General features: G+C 38.1%; 1 long non-coding RNA gene across 1 annotated transcript; it reads left to right on the forward strand.

The window, feature by feature from the left end:
• Positions 1–6,440: 6,440 nt before the first annotated feature.
• Positions 6,441–10,441, forward strand: LOC141938354 (uncharacterized). The gene is made up of 2 exons (XR_012627226.1): positions 6,441–6,563; positions 9,940–10,441. It is a non-coding gene; the product is annotated as an uncharacterized LOC141938354 (long non-coding RNA).
• The last annotated feature ends 7,013 nt before the right edge of the window (positions 10,442–17,454 follow it).

Consider the following 17,454-nt stretch of genomic DNA (forward strand, 5'->3'; position numbering starts at 1 on the left):
GCTCTGTATTACTAATAATTTTATTAGTAATAATAATAAATTATTAATCTGTAATTAATTTAAGCAATTTATCACCATGTTTATGACAACTTTCTTATGTGAACAGAGATTTTTTGGAAGACAGTTATTTCTAGTGGTCAGAATATGAATTTGAATAGACAGTAACTCAAATTTTGGTTTGTTTTATTTTTGATAAATCATTTAAAGAGTGGATGCAAAGACTGAAGAGAATTACCTGTTATACCTGCAAAAGTATAATCAGATGTCTCTTTAGGCTTTATGTATCAAGAAAATACCCTTCAGCTTCAATCTTAGATAGACACTGAGGTTAAACTCGATTTTCTGCTTTGCATAGTAATCAGTTTAAAAAGTTTGACAGACCACTCTAATGCTTCAATGCCATCTTTCTGAGACCTGATTGCTTTCCAGCATTCTTCCCCATAACACCAATGCAAAACTAATTCCACCTTTGGAAAATTCTGCAATAAAATAAATGGCATAGGGGCTTTTGGTAGCACACACAGTGCTCTGCAGTTTGCAGCCAGCACTCTGGGGACAAAGTTAACACCAGTAAGATCATTTTACTAAATCAGAATAAGACCTAGTACATGTGGGATCCAACAACATGCATTTTTACAAAGTAATTTCCTAAAGTTGAACTGCAATCAATGTCTCTTTGCTATTTCCTTTCTCTATGGAGAAAACATTATTTATCACTATATCTTGAAATGAAAGACTAAATAATGTTTCAGTTTTAGCCAGCTGGCACAATTTAGTAGGACGATTTTCCTGCAGATTTACCATGATAATCAATTACTTTTTTAATTTTGTGAGACACTAGAAACTGCTTGTGAAATCACTTAATGTTTCTTTCCTTTAGAGGTCTTTTAGGAGTGATATTGCAGCACTGAATGAAAATAAAACTTAATGCTCAATGTTTCATATGGCACTCAGCTGTCACAACAATAATACTGTACAAGTATCAGATAATAAAATCAATGTGAGAACTGAGAAACTTGCTTTTCTGAAAAGGTGAAAGTGTACAAGGAATGTGTCTACTCACCTTGATTTTGGTAGAACTTAAACTTCAAACTCTATTTCAGTAAATATTTCAGTTTTTGGTAAAAACATCACCTTTTCATGAAAATATAATGTCATTTCAATTTATTTCAATTCAATTGCCGTTTCAGGCAGACCTTATACAGTCCTCAGTAAAGAAACAACATCTTGTGTGTTTTATCACATTCTATTGCAGACTCTTGATGGAAATTTTGCTGGGATAGAAAAAAAATACCTATAATATTGTAGGAATAGATAGTTATCAGAGAATCACAGAATCACCTAGGTTGGAAAAGACCTTGAAGATCATCTAGTCCAAACATTAACCTAACATTGACCATTCTCAAATACACTATATCCCTAAGCGCTACATCAATTCAACTCTTCAACACCTCCAGGGATGGGGACTCCACCACCTCCCTGGGCAGCCCATTCCAACGCCTAACAACCCATTCTGTAAAGAAATACTTCCTAATATCCAGTCTAAACCTTCCCTGGTGCAACTTGAGGCCATTCCCTCTTGTGCTATCACTTATTACTTGGTTAAAGAGACTCATCCCCAGCTCTCTGCAACCTCCTTTCAAGTAGTTGTAAAGGGCAGTGAGGTGTCCCCTCAGCCTCCTCTTCTCCAGACTAAACAACCCCAGTTCCCTCAGCCGCTCCTCGTACGACATGTGCTCCAGACCCTTCACCAGCTTCGTTGCCCTTCTCAGGACACGCTCAAGTAATTCAATGTCCTTTTTGTAGTGAGGGACCCAAAACTGAACACAGGAATCAAGGTGCGGCCTCACCAGTGCCGAGTCCAGGGGTAAGATCACTTCCCTGTCCCTGCTGGCCACGCTATTTCTGATGCAAGCCAGGATGCCATTGGCCTTCTTGGCCACCTGGGCACACTGCTGGCTCATGTTCAGCCGGCTGTCAATCAACACCCCCAGGTCCCTCTCTGACTGGCAGCTCTCCAGCCACTCCTCCCCAAGCCTGTAGTGTTACTGGGAGTTGTTGTGACTAAAGTGCAGCACCCGGCATTTGACCTTATTGAAACTCCTACAGTTGGCCTTAGCCCATCGCTCCAGCCTGTCCATATATCTCTGCAGAGCCTCCCTACCCTTGAGCCAATTGACACTCCCACCCAACTTGGTATCATCTTCAGACTTACTGAGGGTGCACTCGATCCCATCGTCTAGATCATCAATAGAGATGTTAAACAGGAGTGGCCCCAAAACTGAGCCCTGTGGGACACCACTCGTGACCGGCCACCAACTGGATTTGACTCCATTCACCACAACTCTTTGGGCCCAGCCATCCAGCCAGTTTTTTTACCAAGCAAAGCCACAACCAGCCAGTTTCACCAGGAAAATGTTGTGGGAAATGGAGTCAGAGGCCTTACTATGGTCAGGGTAGACAATATCCAGAGCCTTTCCCTCATCCAATAAGCAGGTTGCCCTGTCATAGAAGGAGATCAGGTTTGTCAAGCAGGACATGCCTCTCATAACCCCATGCTGACTGGGCCTGATCATCTGGTTGTCCCACATGTGTTGTATGATGGTACTCAGGATGAGCTGCTCCAGCAGCTTCCTGGGCAGTGACGTCAAGCTGACAGGCCTGTAATTTCCCAGATCATCCTTCCTACCCTTCTTATAGATGGGCACCACACTGTCCAATTTCCAATCTGTTGGGACCTTCCCGGTCAGCCAGGACTGCTGGTAAATGATGGAAAGCAGCTTGGCGAGCACCCCAGCCACCTCCTTCAGCACCCTCGGGTGTATCCCATCCGGTCCCATAGACTTGTGTACGTCTATGTGATGCAGTAGGTAGGTCACTGACTATTCCTCCTGGGTTGTGGGGGGGTCGTTCTCCCAGTCTCTCTCTTCTGGCTGAGGAGGCTGGATTCCCTCAATACAACTAGTCTTGCTATTAAAGACTGAGGCAAAGAAGACATTAAGCACCTCAGTCTTCTCCTCATCACTTGTTACCATGTTTCCTCCTGCATCTAGCAGGGGATGGAGACTCTCTCTGGTCTTTCTTTTGCTGCTCACATACTTATAGAAACATTTCTTGTTGTCCTTGGTTGCTGAAGCCAGATTAATTTCTAGCTGGGCTTTAGACCTCCTGATTTCCACCCTGCATAGCCTCACAGCATCTTTGTAATCACTGTGAGTGGCTAGACCCTTCTTCCAAAAGCTGTAAACTCTCCTTTTCTCCCTGAGTTGCAGTCAAAGCTCCCTGTTTAGCTAGGGTGGTCTTCTCTGTCGCTGGCTTCTTTTACAGCCCCGGGGGACAGCCTGCTCCTGAGCCATTAAGACTTCCTTCTTAAAGAGTGCCCAGCCTTCCTGGACCCCTATACCCTTCAGGACTGTCTCCCAAGGGATCCTGTCAAGCAGGTGCCCAAACAAGACAAAGTCAGCCCTTTGGAAGTCCAGGATGTCAGTTCTGCTTCCCCCTCTCCTGGCCTCCCTAAGAATAGAGAACTCTATTATTTCATGATCGCTGTGCCCTTGTCGTCCTCCGACCACCACATCATCCACCAGTCCTTCTCTGTTCACAAAGATCATTTATCCAAACATCATTAGAAACAAGACCCTTTTTTTTGGCTCTGTACCAGGTATATAGCAGCATGATTACTGTGGCTATTAACAGAGAACGTATTCTCTGATCAGCCAATGCAGAACAGTCATTAGATGGAACAACTATTTCATTTGCTGACATTTTACAATACTCTAATTAATCTGAAATTAGATATTCTAATTTCTTTTAATAATTATAAAGAAGACATTAATTTCAAGTCAGTCGAATTTTTAGGCAATTTTAATATAGATCATTTATTCTCCCATTCTGTTGTATGACCAAAAATTAAGCATGATGCACCAAACTTATTCTTCTTAAAACTAAGGCCGTCCCTCACAGGGGTTCTGCAACCACACTCCATCTTGGAAGGCCTGATCCAGAATGAACCTATGTTTTAATAAAAAACAGGATGTAAGGAACCTTGGACCAGACCCTATTTAAGACATCATTTCCAAAATGGAAGAGTACAGATATATTTTGATCACAGTAAAATACTTCAGCATGGTGGTTAAAAGTCACTTTCAATTCTAAACTGACAAATGACATTTTATGTTAAAAGTTTTGTGAACTGGTAGTCCCAATTATCTTGAAAAACAATGTCTAAAGATCAGAAATATGGGACAGAAACTCAAATTCAAAAATCTTGTAAATTGAATTTATTTTAAATTCTAGTACCTTCATGAGATAAGAAGCACACTTCACCATGGGAACAAAGTCTGATTTTCAATGGAGAAGTCTAGTTTTATGTGGGCACTGTAACTTCTCCCAGTTTATTAATGATGCATTTTGATAAGACCTTATTAGAAGTTGATACTGCTGCTAATGTGATATAATGTGAGGCTGAGTAAGGTAAATGTCAGCAATTAACATACAACCATTGAGTAACTCCTTGACTGGTCATTTCAAATTTTTTCACCAACACTGAATTCATTCTTTCATGTACACACAGATATGCATGCGAATGTATGCCTGCACGTGTAAAACATCATTTTAAACATACTTTCTGCTTAGGCACATTTTTAAGGCAAAAAAACTGAAGATGCTTGTGTTTGTTTGCAGGAAGCTTTTGTGCTTTAATGATGCATTTTTGTATGATGTAGCAATTTAAGCATGACTGTTACATATCAGTAACAATTAATCTGCAGCAATGTTTTGACCAAAATGTCACAGAATGAATGTTATTGAAACATGAGTTAAATTAGATATGAATAAAATAAAAGCACTTGCTGTGCTTAACAAACCATAGAAATCAAAAATGAGTACTTAAGAAAAATCAAAAATACTTTTAGGATAATTCTACTAAAGTGTGAGAATTGGAAAGAGAGATTTTAAAAAGATAACATCTAACAAAATCCCACAAGTATTTTATCTATTTGTAAAAGTAATGACTTCCTAACTTAAACCTAATTAATAGTGCTCTGACTATGAATCAAGGGCTCTTTTCATCAGTAGCAAATACTGGTTCAAAACATCATCCCAGTTAAAAAAAATAAAAGGAAATCCCATTTAAAAGTCAAAAGACTGCCTTGCCAGCAGAAGAACACAAAAAGCAATTAAACTTCTAAGTGTTCCTGCCCTGATATCCAAACTAATATCCTATACATATTGTGATTGCACTCAGGAGTCAACATATCCAAAGTCTGCTGAGTTTTTAGTGATAATACTTGGACTTTCATTTCTATATTGTCAATATGGTCTGCTTAGTAGGGGACAGGTGGAAAAGCAGTTTCCTGACGACTCTTATTACTGTATAATACATGAACAGAATTTTATTTTATATTCTTGCCAGGAAATATATTATATCCTGTATACCACAACTTCACCTTATTAAGCTTTGAATGAGCCATATTTTTTCTAAAATGTTTTCTAAGCAACTTCTATGCCTGCCTATTCTCCTCATGTTGGCAGCAAAATCTCCTGGAAGTGATCCAGTCATTTCTTCTCTTTATTAGTAGTTTACTATTAAAATCCAATGTAACATTGGAGCATACTGAAAGATGTTTTGAGATCCCTGACATATGTGATTCATGAATGAGAATGCATGACATTTCCTTCCATTTCATTTTCCTTGATAGTAGTCTGGTCATGAACAAAAATTTTCAAATCCATAGGAGTTTAGCTGCTGAATTTCTTTTCATAGTCATAGAGTAATTAAGGTTGGAAGGGATCTCAAGTTGTCATTCCTTCAAGCTGTGTTCACCAAAGTTGGTCATGCTTAATTGGGAAAAAGAAAAAAAAAAATGTTACAGTCCATTTCAGAATTCACCCTTTGCCCTACTGTCTTTTACAGGCTCCAGTAAAAGCTTCAGTTCAGAGGGGAACTAAAAAAAGAATTTAAAAGATGTAATTAAGCTGCTAATAATTACTCTAAAATGTTTATTGAACAAAAAAACTCATCTCTAGCCAACAATATATTCCTGCTGTTCAGGCCAACAGGGTCATCTGAGAATATAAAAAGATTTTTTCTTCATCTGTGGATTTGAAATTGATATCTTTTGTACCAGTAATTTCTTTTTTATACTTTCAAGAAATATAAAGACAAAATAAATACACTGACCAGAAGAATGAGCCACAGGTTTATATTTGAATGTGATTACTCACTTGGTGATTAACTGCTTGTTGGTTACTATCAACTTACCTTTCTAAAACTATAACCAGCAAAGAAGTATTTTTGTTTGCTTTAAAGTACAATGGTAAAATAATAAGAGATTTTCTTTACCTCTGACATCATATTTTTTACTTTTTTCATCTCTCTTTTGTAATAACAGGAAAAGGTAATTTGTGCTTGTGGATGTATTTCACAACAGGAGAAAGGAGAAAAATCCAACAAACCAACAGTGAAATCAGAAAGGAAAAATCCATGAAATCGCTCTCCTAAAGCTTTAAGCAATTCAAGCCCCAATTTGCAGGAACTCTGGAGAATCTCTTGGCTAAAATAGGTAGGTAGGTACCTTCCACAAGAAAGAACAAAATTTCTTAAGAACACAACTACTAAAAAATTAATGATACCCAGGACGTTTACAGTAGGCAGTCTTGTTTCCAAAGACTTACCTCAAAATTAAACCTCTGCATTGCAGAGTTTTAATTTCACAGTCACCAATGCTAACCAGCATCTTGACCTGTAGACAGACTATTAGGGAGACAACCAAGAGTGAGATCACCCATTTTTTATCCAACAGACTTAAAGCTGGACCACATATTTTTGTTTGTTGGCTGTTTTTTTGTTTGTTTGTTTTTTTTTTTTTTTAATAGCAAAATATTGCATGCTTGGAAATTCCTCTTGCTTGGACAGGAATAAAAAAAGACTTTTTTTGGTGAATGCTGCTGCCTCCCACGTACCTCTCCTATATAAAGTGCTGTAAAATTTTATATTCTGCATCACTTGAGGCTTTTTGGAACACGCTAGACACATCTGTCTGGGGTGACATATGATTATCTGATTCTGCCATTTGGCTAAGGAGTGAACTACTTGAACTTCTGGAGTATTTTCCAACCTTATATTGCCATAAGTCTATTACCTGAAGTCTCTGCAAGTGGAATCAAAAACAATGTTTCTTGACCATATGCTTGATAAATTGCACACAAATTATAAAGCATGCATATTACTTTACAAAGAAAATAATTCTTCTCTATTGTGAGATGACAGTGAATTGAAAATTAACAGTTGCAAAACCCTACACTTGTAAGAAAAGATGTCTCAAAACTGCTTCTACATCTAACAGTATTAGTATGATCTCTTTATTCCTCTGTCCTATTCTCATGTTAACACATCATTTTAGGAAAATTTGTAGAAAGATCTGTGTTGGAGTGCTGGAATGTCATAGTGGAATATTTCATTTCAGAATTCACAATTTTTGTTTTGAATATTACTTTATGCCCTTTTATATTTTTATATTTTGTATGTGTCAAGTTACATTAATGTTCTATGATGCGCAGGCTGTCTTATACTGAGAAGACAGGACACTTTGAGGTAGAAAACACATTTTCATCAATTGGAAGCAGCAGCCATTCTGCTGATAGAAATAGTTTGATATGTTGCATTTTTATCTTGGTCTGGCCTGTAAGTAGTACTACTATGGATTTAGTGAGGTTCTTTAGAATATTACAAGGCCTGACTGTAAATATGTTTCAGCATCCAAAATCATTATTTGAGATAGGAAGATGTTCAGGTGGTTTTGGAAATAAAAAGGCAGGCATATATGGTCCTTTGGTGATATGTTCCATGGTGAAGAGTGCCTTATAGAAGAATATTTTGAATAACACATACCAGGTTAATATATAGTTATTTTAGGGACCGAGCCAAAATTATGAGAGTGATTAGGGATATCTCTATGGATTAGATAATGGGCATACTCCTCAGTCACCTAAAACCTGAGTTTTATTTGGAAAAGTTTAGACAGTGGGAGAAAGTTATTGCAGGTAGCATGAATAATCAGAGATACACAAGCCTGAAGTGAAAGTGGAAATGAGCAAAATTCACAGTGTCTCTATACTTGTGAATCATCCTCTAAACATCCTTTTACTGTCCGAGTCACACTCTTAGTTAGGTGAAAGTCAGGGTCGATTTAAAATGATACTTCTTAGAAGAGATGAGAATTTTAGACTGTAGAGTGTTCTTTGGTATTGATAGTCGTTTTTTCAGATTGCCTGAATTTCCACAGACATGTCCATTGTCACATCAGGGAAGAGTAGGTGCTGTGGTGTCCCTTTTCAGTTCACACAAAGAAATCTCTGGTGATCTCAACAGTTAGCTTTGTTAGTAGCTTGCAAGTGTCTCTTCAAGTTCTGTTTTTCACACACAATAATTAATATATACATGTATATATAAAGCTGGTACAGAGCAGTGTTTTGTTTCAAAGATTTTTTCTTCCAACGTGTATTATTATAAAGTGTGTTCTGACACATGTGCTCCTTTTAAGGTGATAACTACCCTGAAACTTTTTCTTGCTTTTACTTTCTTGAAAGTTAAATTATTTACTTCGTGAGTTCTAGGAATAAATTATATTATGAAGTGTTTTGAGAATATTGAAATGAAAAACTTCATACTACAGCACATTATATGAAAAAAATAATAGAGTTCACTTTGAACCTAAATTCATTTTAAAAAGCCCCAGAAATTAGAAATCCTGTAAATCAAAAATGCAAACTTTCAAGGGGTGAAACAATACATTGTATCTGTCAAGAGAGAAGCCAAATAATTTGGTCTTATATTTGTCAGTTGTGTCACTGTTCAAAGCTGTAAGGTTTAGGGAGACAATAGCTCTTATTTTAAGTCATAACTTTTTAAGTTTTTAAAAATTCTTCTATCTTATATCCTTTATAGAAACACTACTGGTCACTTACAAACATTTCCTGTTTGAAGTTCACTTTGAAATTATTGACCACACACATAAATTGAGAAAGAAAAGTTAGGGCAGAAAGCTAATGCATATGGTCTCTTCTAGTAATAACTCATGGTTTCTTAAAGTTAAGAATATTTGTACTCTTTTGTCCTAAAGTTAGTTCAATGCAGAGAAGAAAAAAACCTTGTATTTCAAAACTTTACTCTTTTCTACATTGTTTGCAGCTTGATGTACATGCTGCATATGATCTTCAGTCAAACGTAATAAAAGAGATCATATCTTCATATTAAGAAATGCCTTGAACTTCTCCATGTCTTGCTTTTTTTTTTTTTAAAACCAAGTTTGTCTTGTACTTTAATCCTTAATTAAGAATTACTTTATTTAATAATGAGAAACATCCTTTTATGTCCATTCTTTTTTATGCCAAATCTTAACTGAAGATCAAGATAAGGAAGTGTGCACATTTATGCCAGTATAGATAGTATGGTTATCAACTCTGTCCTATTTGACTTCTGTGTTAAACAAGCATAATTCCTTTCAGGGAAGCCTTATGTTGTAAAGAAATTAATTTTCTGTAAAAGTAACATTCAGAAAAAGATTTGTTTCTCTCCTGAACTCCTTTCATAACCTGTATAATTCCACTTCATCCTCAGTTGAGAATGCATTGTCTTTCATAATTGTCTTCAGGATAATGAACTAAAAGGACACATATATCAGTGAAAATATACTAATACTGAATCTTATACCATAACATCATTGTTTCCATAGTGTCCTGGCCCACCAGACTGGCAAAAAGGAAGCTTTCCTGGCTCTTAGCTCAGGTACATATAATTTTGCTTCACAACTGGTAGAAAAAGTCCCTGACTTGTTCCAGTTCTCTCCTGAATATTAATTTATAATCACTGTTGGAAACAGATTACTGGGATTGATGAATCCTTTATCTAACTGAGAATGGATTTTCTTTCTTTTAAAGGTCCTGCTCAGCCCAGAACTCACAGTGAGCAGAAGTTGCTGAAGTTCAGTATCTGAACCTCTTCTCTTTCCCCTCCAAATTGCTGTAAACTGTGTTTTTTGTAAGCTATGACTTTGCCCAAAATAGCAAATATATTTATCCTTCTAATTTCTTGTGATATTAAAAAGTTAAAAGAAAAAAAAAAGTTGTCTTTAACATATGCTACAATGTTTTCTCTGTATCAAGCTGATTGAAGTTTTACAGAAATACTTATTTCTGTAAATATGACATGGAAAACCTTATAGCCAAAAATGCAAAATGGAGTAATTGTAATGATAAAGCTTCTGACAGTTTCCATTGTAAAAATGAAATGTTTCACCAAAATTTGAAGAAGTTACGAATCCCCAAACTAGACTTTTATTTCACCAAGTGTTATGTAATTGTCTCTTTAAACCTACTTCATCTAAATTTGAGCAAAGTTTTTATCTATACTTCTCATTAAAGAAATCTTTTATTTATTAAATCTGTATTAGCAAGTATATTTCTGTTCTGTAAAAAACCTATTTTTTTCCCAATATTTATCATCATTTAATTCATATGAAATATCCTGGTTTCCTCTATTAAAAATGACTGTTGTCTGTCTTAAAAAAACCTACTGAGGTAGCAAGGGAAAGTCATGCCCTTTGCTGACGCAGCTGGTGAGTGAACCAACCAGAGAAGGTGCCCTGCTGGACCTCCTCTTTGTGAACAGAGAAGGACTGGTGGATGATGTGGTGGTCGGAGGACGACAAGGGCACAGCGATCATGAAATAATAGAGTTCTCTATTCTTAGGGAGGCCAGGAGAGGGGGAAGCAGAACTGACATCCTGGACTTCCAAAGGGCTGACTTTGTCTTGTTTGGGCACCTGCTTGACAGGATCCCTTGGGAGACAGTCCTGAAGGGTATAGGGGTCCAGGAAGGCTGGGCACTCTTTAAGGAAGTCTTAATGGCTCAGGAGCAGGCGGTCCTCAGGTGCTGTAAGAGAAGCCAGCGACAGAGAAGACCACCCTGGCTGAACAGGGAGCTTTGACTGCAACTCAGGGAGAAAAGGAGAGTTTACAGCTTTTGGAAGAAGGGTCTAGCCACTCACAGTGATTACAAAGATGCTGTGAGGCTATGCAGGGTGGAAATCAGGAGGTCTAAAGCCCAGCTAGAAATTAATCTGGCTTCAGCAACCAAGGACAACAAGAAATGTTTCTATAAGTATGTGAGCAGCAAAAGAAAGACCAGAGAGAGTCTCCATCCCCTGCTAGATGCAGGAGGAAACATGGTAACAAGTGATGAGGAGAAGACTGAGGTGCTTAATGTCTTCTTTGCCTCAGTCTTTAATAGCAAGACTAGTTGTATTGAGGGAATCCAGCCTCCTCAGCCAGAAGAGAGAGACTGGGAGAACGACCCCCCCACAACCCAGGAGGAATAGTCAGTGACCTACCTACTGCATCACATAGACGTACACAAGTCTATGGGACCGGATGGGATACACCCGAGGGTGCTGAAGGAGGTGGCTGGGGTGCTCGCCAAGCTGCTTTCCATCATTTACCAGCAGTCCTGGCTGACCGGGAAGGTCCCAACAGATTGGAAATTGGCCAGTGTGGTGCCCATCTATAAGAAGGGTGGGAAGGATGATCTGGGAAATTACAGGCCTGTCAGCTTGACGTCAGTGCCCAGGAAGCTGCTGGAGCAGCTCATCCTGAGTACCATCATACAACACATGTGGGACAACCAGATGATCAGGCCCAGTCAGCATGGGGTTATGAAAGGCAGGTCCTGCTTGACAAACCTGATCTCCTTCTATGACAGGGCGACCTGCTTATTGGATGACGGGAAGGCTGTGGATGTTTTTTGCCCTGACCATAGTAAGGCCTTTGACACCGTTTCCCACAGCATTTTCCTGGTGAAACTGGCTGGTTGTGGCTTGGATGGGCACAAGCTTTGCTGAGTGAAAAACTGGCTGGATGGCCGGGCCCAAAGAGTTGTGGTGAATGGAGTCAAATCCAGTTGGTGGCTGGTCACGAGTCGTGTCCCGCAGGGCTCGGTTTTGGGGCCACTCTTTTTTAACATCTTTATTGATGCCCTAGATGAGGGGATTGAATGCACCCTCAGTAAATTTGCAGATGACACCAAGTTGGGTGGGAGTGTTGATCTGCTCGAGGGTAGGGAGGCTCTGCAGAGAGATCTGGATAGGCTGGAGCGATGGGCTAAGGCCAACTGTAGGAGTTTCAATAAGGCCAAATGCCGGGTTCTGCACTTGGGCCACAACAACCCCCAGCAGCGCTACAGGCTTGGGGAGGAGTGGCTGGAGAGCTGCCAGTCAGAGAGGGACCTGGGGGTGCTGATTGACAGCCAGCTGAACATGAGCCAGCAGTGTGCCCAGGTGGCCAAGAAGGCCAATGGCATCCTGGCTTGCATCAGAAATAGCGTGGCCAGCAGGGACAGGGAAGTGATCTTACCCCTGTACTTGGCACTGGTGAGGCCGCACCTTGATTCCTGTGTTCAGTTTTGGGCTCCTCACTACAAAAAGGACATTGAATTGATCAAGTGTATCCAAAGAAGGGCAATGAAGCTGATGAAGGGTCTGGAGCACATGTCGTATGAGGAGCGGCTGAGGTAACTGGGGTTGTTTAGTCTGGAGAAGAGGAGGCTGAGGGGAGACCTCATCGCCCTCCTCAACTACTTGAAAGGAGGTTGCAGAGAGCTGGGGATGAGTCTCTTTAACCAAGTAATAAGTGATAGCACAAGAGGGAATGGCCTCAAGTTGCACCAGGGAAGGTTTAGACTGGATATTAGGAAGTATTTCTTTACAGAATGGGCCATTAGGCATTGGAATGGGCTGTCCAGGGAGGTGGTGGAGTCCCCATCCCTGGAGGAGTTTAAGAGTCAGGTCAACATAGCGCTGAGGGATCTGGTGTAATTGGGAACTGTCAGTGTTAGGTTAATGTTTGGACTGGATGATCTTCAAGGTCTCTTCCAACCTAGACAATTCTGTGATTCTGTGATTCTGTTAGTGTTATTCAAGTCAAAACAATACTAACGAATCAAGGTTTTTCTTAATTGCTGAAATCTCTAATTTTGCAGAAAAGCAGTATTTTTTAAGCACCTCATGGCACTTACAGAAAGACTAGGCAAACCGCTGGACGCATCCTGGGTAAGGTGGATCTGAATGAATTGCATCTATATATATTGATATTGATCTCTGTATATCTCAAAAGGCATGAACATCTTTATTTTTGTATTTTTTTACTCTAAAATTAAGACAAAAGTCTAGTGAAACACACTGAGTTGGGGTAACAAATGGATCATAGAAAGTACATACAAAGTAACCTGGAAGTTCTGTAATCTTGACAGGAAAACTGTGCACAAAATATTAGTGGCTATTTATTTGCACAAAACCATTCCTAGCAGTCACTAGAATTCTTTAAATACAATCTTTTAGAATTCTTTAGAAATGAGAATACAGATTGCTGCTTGGAACAGGTCAGCTACTCATGGATGCCAAGTAATCTCTGGTGTATTGCACAGAGGCCTGGGACAACTCAGAGTTGACATTTACTTGTAAAACTGCCAAAGTCACAGAATCACAGAATTGTCTAGGTTGGAAAAGACCTTGAAGATCATCCAGTCCAACCAAGTCAGTGCTCTTCTGCCAAAAGTGTTTTTGTAAATGTTTGCTATATGTTAAAGCAACCTGAAGATGGTAAATAGACTAACAATGAGTTACAGGTATTATTTTTCTATTCTATAACAATGAGCATATTGAACAATGTTTAGACTGTTTTCTTTCTGCTTCACCATTCTTATTTTCCACAGCATTGCTTTGTCTAGAAGGCTAATATTGAACGAGTGAAAAAGAGAAAAATTTAGCTGTACTTGTCAGAGCAAATACCACTTGTTTTATATATAGTCAGTTGAAGGTTAATGAAACTAAATTATTCTGGAGATGCAGATATTGCAATGATCAGCAATATGGAAATATCTATAGAAATAATTAGACAGCATTATGCATAATTCACGAACATAGACTACATTTACATTAGAGAGGACTTCAGTATCATGAGAATAGATATGGTCAAGAAATCTAAAAAGACAAATAGATATTTTGATAAATGACCAGTCCCACCCTCTTCTGCTGGAACTCCCTGTGAACATGTTATAATTTCTGTGATAGAGCTTTTTATGCTTGGAATTCATTCTCTTGCTCTGGTAAAATGTGTTAACCCCAGAAATCAGACTGCTGAGACATACATTCAAATTACTGAACACCTACTGCGAAAGAACAAAGCACTCCAGAAGACAAACCTCCTCAGTGGTTTCTTTTGCAAGATTTACCTCCTCCATACATCCTTATGTGTCCTACATTGGCTTCATCTAGCCTCAAGAGTAGTTCTTTGGATTAAACATAAATTAGTTTAATTTTATGCTTAAAACTAGACTTCATCTAGAGTAGACTGTACAAGTGAAACCGCCCTAATATTTTACTTCCCTGCCATGCACATAACTCCTCCCATGAAAACCAGGACAAAAGGGGTAAGAGATATGGACCAGACCATACATTCAGGTGAAAGTACTTTTAGTCCTTCATATATTTAAACTTATTTTAATAAGCTTAATAAATGTGTTTTTAAACTAAGAGAGCAGATTCAGGGTAACTATAAGGAAGAAAATTTTTACAGTGAGGGTGGTGAGACACTGGAACAGGTTGCCCAGAGAAGCTGTGGCTGCCCCCTCCTTGGAAGTGTTCAACGCCAGGTTGGACAGGGCTTTGAGCAACCTGGTCTAGTGGAAGGTGTCCCAGCCCACGGCAGGGGGGTTGGAACTAGATGATATTTAAGGTCCCTTCCAACACCAACCATTATATGAGACTATGATTCTATATAGCCTAGACATATGAAATCAAGAGAAATAGTAGAAATGAACTTTAGTTAACCAGTAATCTACTTCCTATCTTCTATTTTCATCTGAAGAAATGGGAAGGGAGAGAAGGAAAACATGTATTCCTACACCATCATGTCATACAGGGACATATTGCAGAAATTATTACTAGTGGGTATGGAGGAGGTAACACTTCCTTAACTTTTGCTCTTTGACAGCGAGTCTGTGCCCACTGTGCAGGTCTTCAGATAAAAACAGTTGATAAGAATGAAACCCAGGATGTTAGCCAATTGTTGCTATGTACATTATGAGCATTTTCTTGCTACTTTCAGAGCAAACTAAAATAATTTTAAATGAAATTTTTTAAATATAAAAAGGAGTAGGAAAATAGAATAAAGAGGATTTTCCAATTGCTTCTTCAGCTGAGCAACAGACATCAGCCACATGCAAGAAGGAAGTCATGTGTACTGTATTACTAAATAGAAACGTAACAGCAGAACTATAAACATCATTTAGACACCGCAGATTTACCAGTCCACTGATTTTGATGCTGATAGAGACAGACTTCCTTTGAAAGTGCAATGATCTGCATACCTTTTGATTAACATCTTGGGATAGTCTAATATTGTTTCACTTTAGGGTAACAGCTAGTCTTTGCATTAGTTTCTTTGTAGAATACTTACACGTAGGAGAACTGTCAAACAGATTAATATATAGAATGCTAATGAACTGTGACTGAGACTGCATGCATGTACATGTCTGTGTGTCACAAGATTTGTTTACAAATATCCATGAGAGGAAGATTTCTTTTTTGTCCCTGGTTAACTAAGCCAATCTTCAAAAGGTGCTGTGAGGATATATGCCTGCCTTCAGAGACACTAGTATTGAAGCTGTGCTGTGCCTTTCAGATTTGAAACTTGCAACTAACTGGTCATGCACAAATGTTACTTCCTGGCTTATATATGTGCATATATAAATTATGTGTAAGCTAAAATATGAGCCTAACTGTGCAGAGAGGGCCTATCTGGTAGAGGAAGCACCTAGCTGTGATTAAAATACATTCTAGGCAAATATATTCTTCTACATAAAGTGTTGCCAAAATACTTATATGTGCATAGAGAAATGCACGTGCTATTTCATGTTTAAACATGTATAAATGTATAGAACAAGAGTTTCAGTTGTGGTTCTGCACCACTTTACAATAGCTGATCTGGCTTTATTCTTAGCTCTGCCATGTGACAGGTACAGTCACAATAAATAACTTTTGTGACTCAGTTATGAGACTTTCCCTGCTAACCTTGAAAGACAAATCTGTAGTATCAGAGTTCACAGAAAGAATGAAAAACATATGGCTTTCTAGTTCACTTAATGAAGAGAATATAAACTACACAAACTAACATGGTACAGAAATAGAAATATCACCTTTTCCTAGTTTCCTTAAAGCACAGTGCTGATAAGCTGATATTACATTACGAGATGAACAATTTTTGTGAAAGGGCTAGTTAATCAAAACATATCTTTGTGGCAATCAACTCTGTGGCTTTGCACCAAATCTGACATTCATGTTTGCTTTTCATGCAGCTCAAACTTTGATCATGTTGGTTTTGCATTTTCCAGTGAAGATGCTTAATTTCTCATAGAAAATTACAATTCCTAGACAACATTTAGGTATATCTAATTTTTTTAAAAAAGAAGAAAAGATATGAAAATTAAAATGAGAAGTGCTTCATTTTGTTTCAAAGACCCCATCATCTTGATACACTTATTTTCTTAACTGTTTTGGTTCAGTCAGCAAGCTAAAAACAAGTGTTTTCACAACTCTGTTACTAAGTCTAGTCCCACATATAAATGTAGACATTTAAAAAAACCTGTGATGACTTTTCTCAGCCAAAAATACTATAAAACTATTCTAATATCTTAAAAATTTAAATAATTAACATTACTGAAGAAAACAATTTTTGGTCATTTCAAAACCAGTAACCATTTATTTTTCAATATCTACACCTCACGGAAGTTATATGTTGGTTGTTGAATCAAATTATCATAGAAATAGACTGAAAATGAATATGAATTCTTAACAGTGGCAGGATTGTACAGACCGTTTTAGTTTAAGGAGTGAATAAAAAAGAACTACTTGGTTTCTGCTTGTTCTGAAAATTATAAGGATTTATTCATGTTTACTCTTCACAGGGAAAGAACTGGGCACATTAGAAACGACATTTGGGCATATCAGGACAGCCTGATCTCAGTTTTTATGCATAAATTTACCAGTAGAAGTACTACTATAATTCCAGAGTAAAATGATGGTGTTTACCCCTAATCAAGTGAATGGACCCTAGGAGAAAGTCAGGGCAGAACTAGTATATTGCTAACAAGAAACCAGGATCATGTAATATAATTTACAATTTCCCTGTTATGATCTATAGACTTCCTCTCCCCGATCTTTCTTTACTATTTGCATGCTGATCTGTATTTTTTTCCACCAAGATCCAAGTAAAAGCAACATAGAAAATGAAACCTTCAGTCATTACTAGGCAAAATTGGTATTTACCTCTTCATATTTTTCTTCTCTTTTTAAAAATTTTTAGGTTTGACTTTTCTGTAATTGTAAAAATAGAATGAGAACC

Source organism: Strix uralensis, chromosome Z (genome assembly GCF_047716275.1).
Source record: "Strix uralensis isolate ZFMK-TIS-50842 chromosome Z, bStrUra1, whole genome shotgun sequence".
Taxonomy (NCBI): domain Eukaryota; kingdom Metazoa; phylum Chordata; class Aves; order Strigiformes; family Strigidae; genus Strix; species Strix uralensis.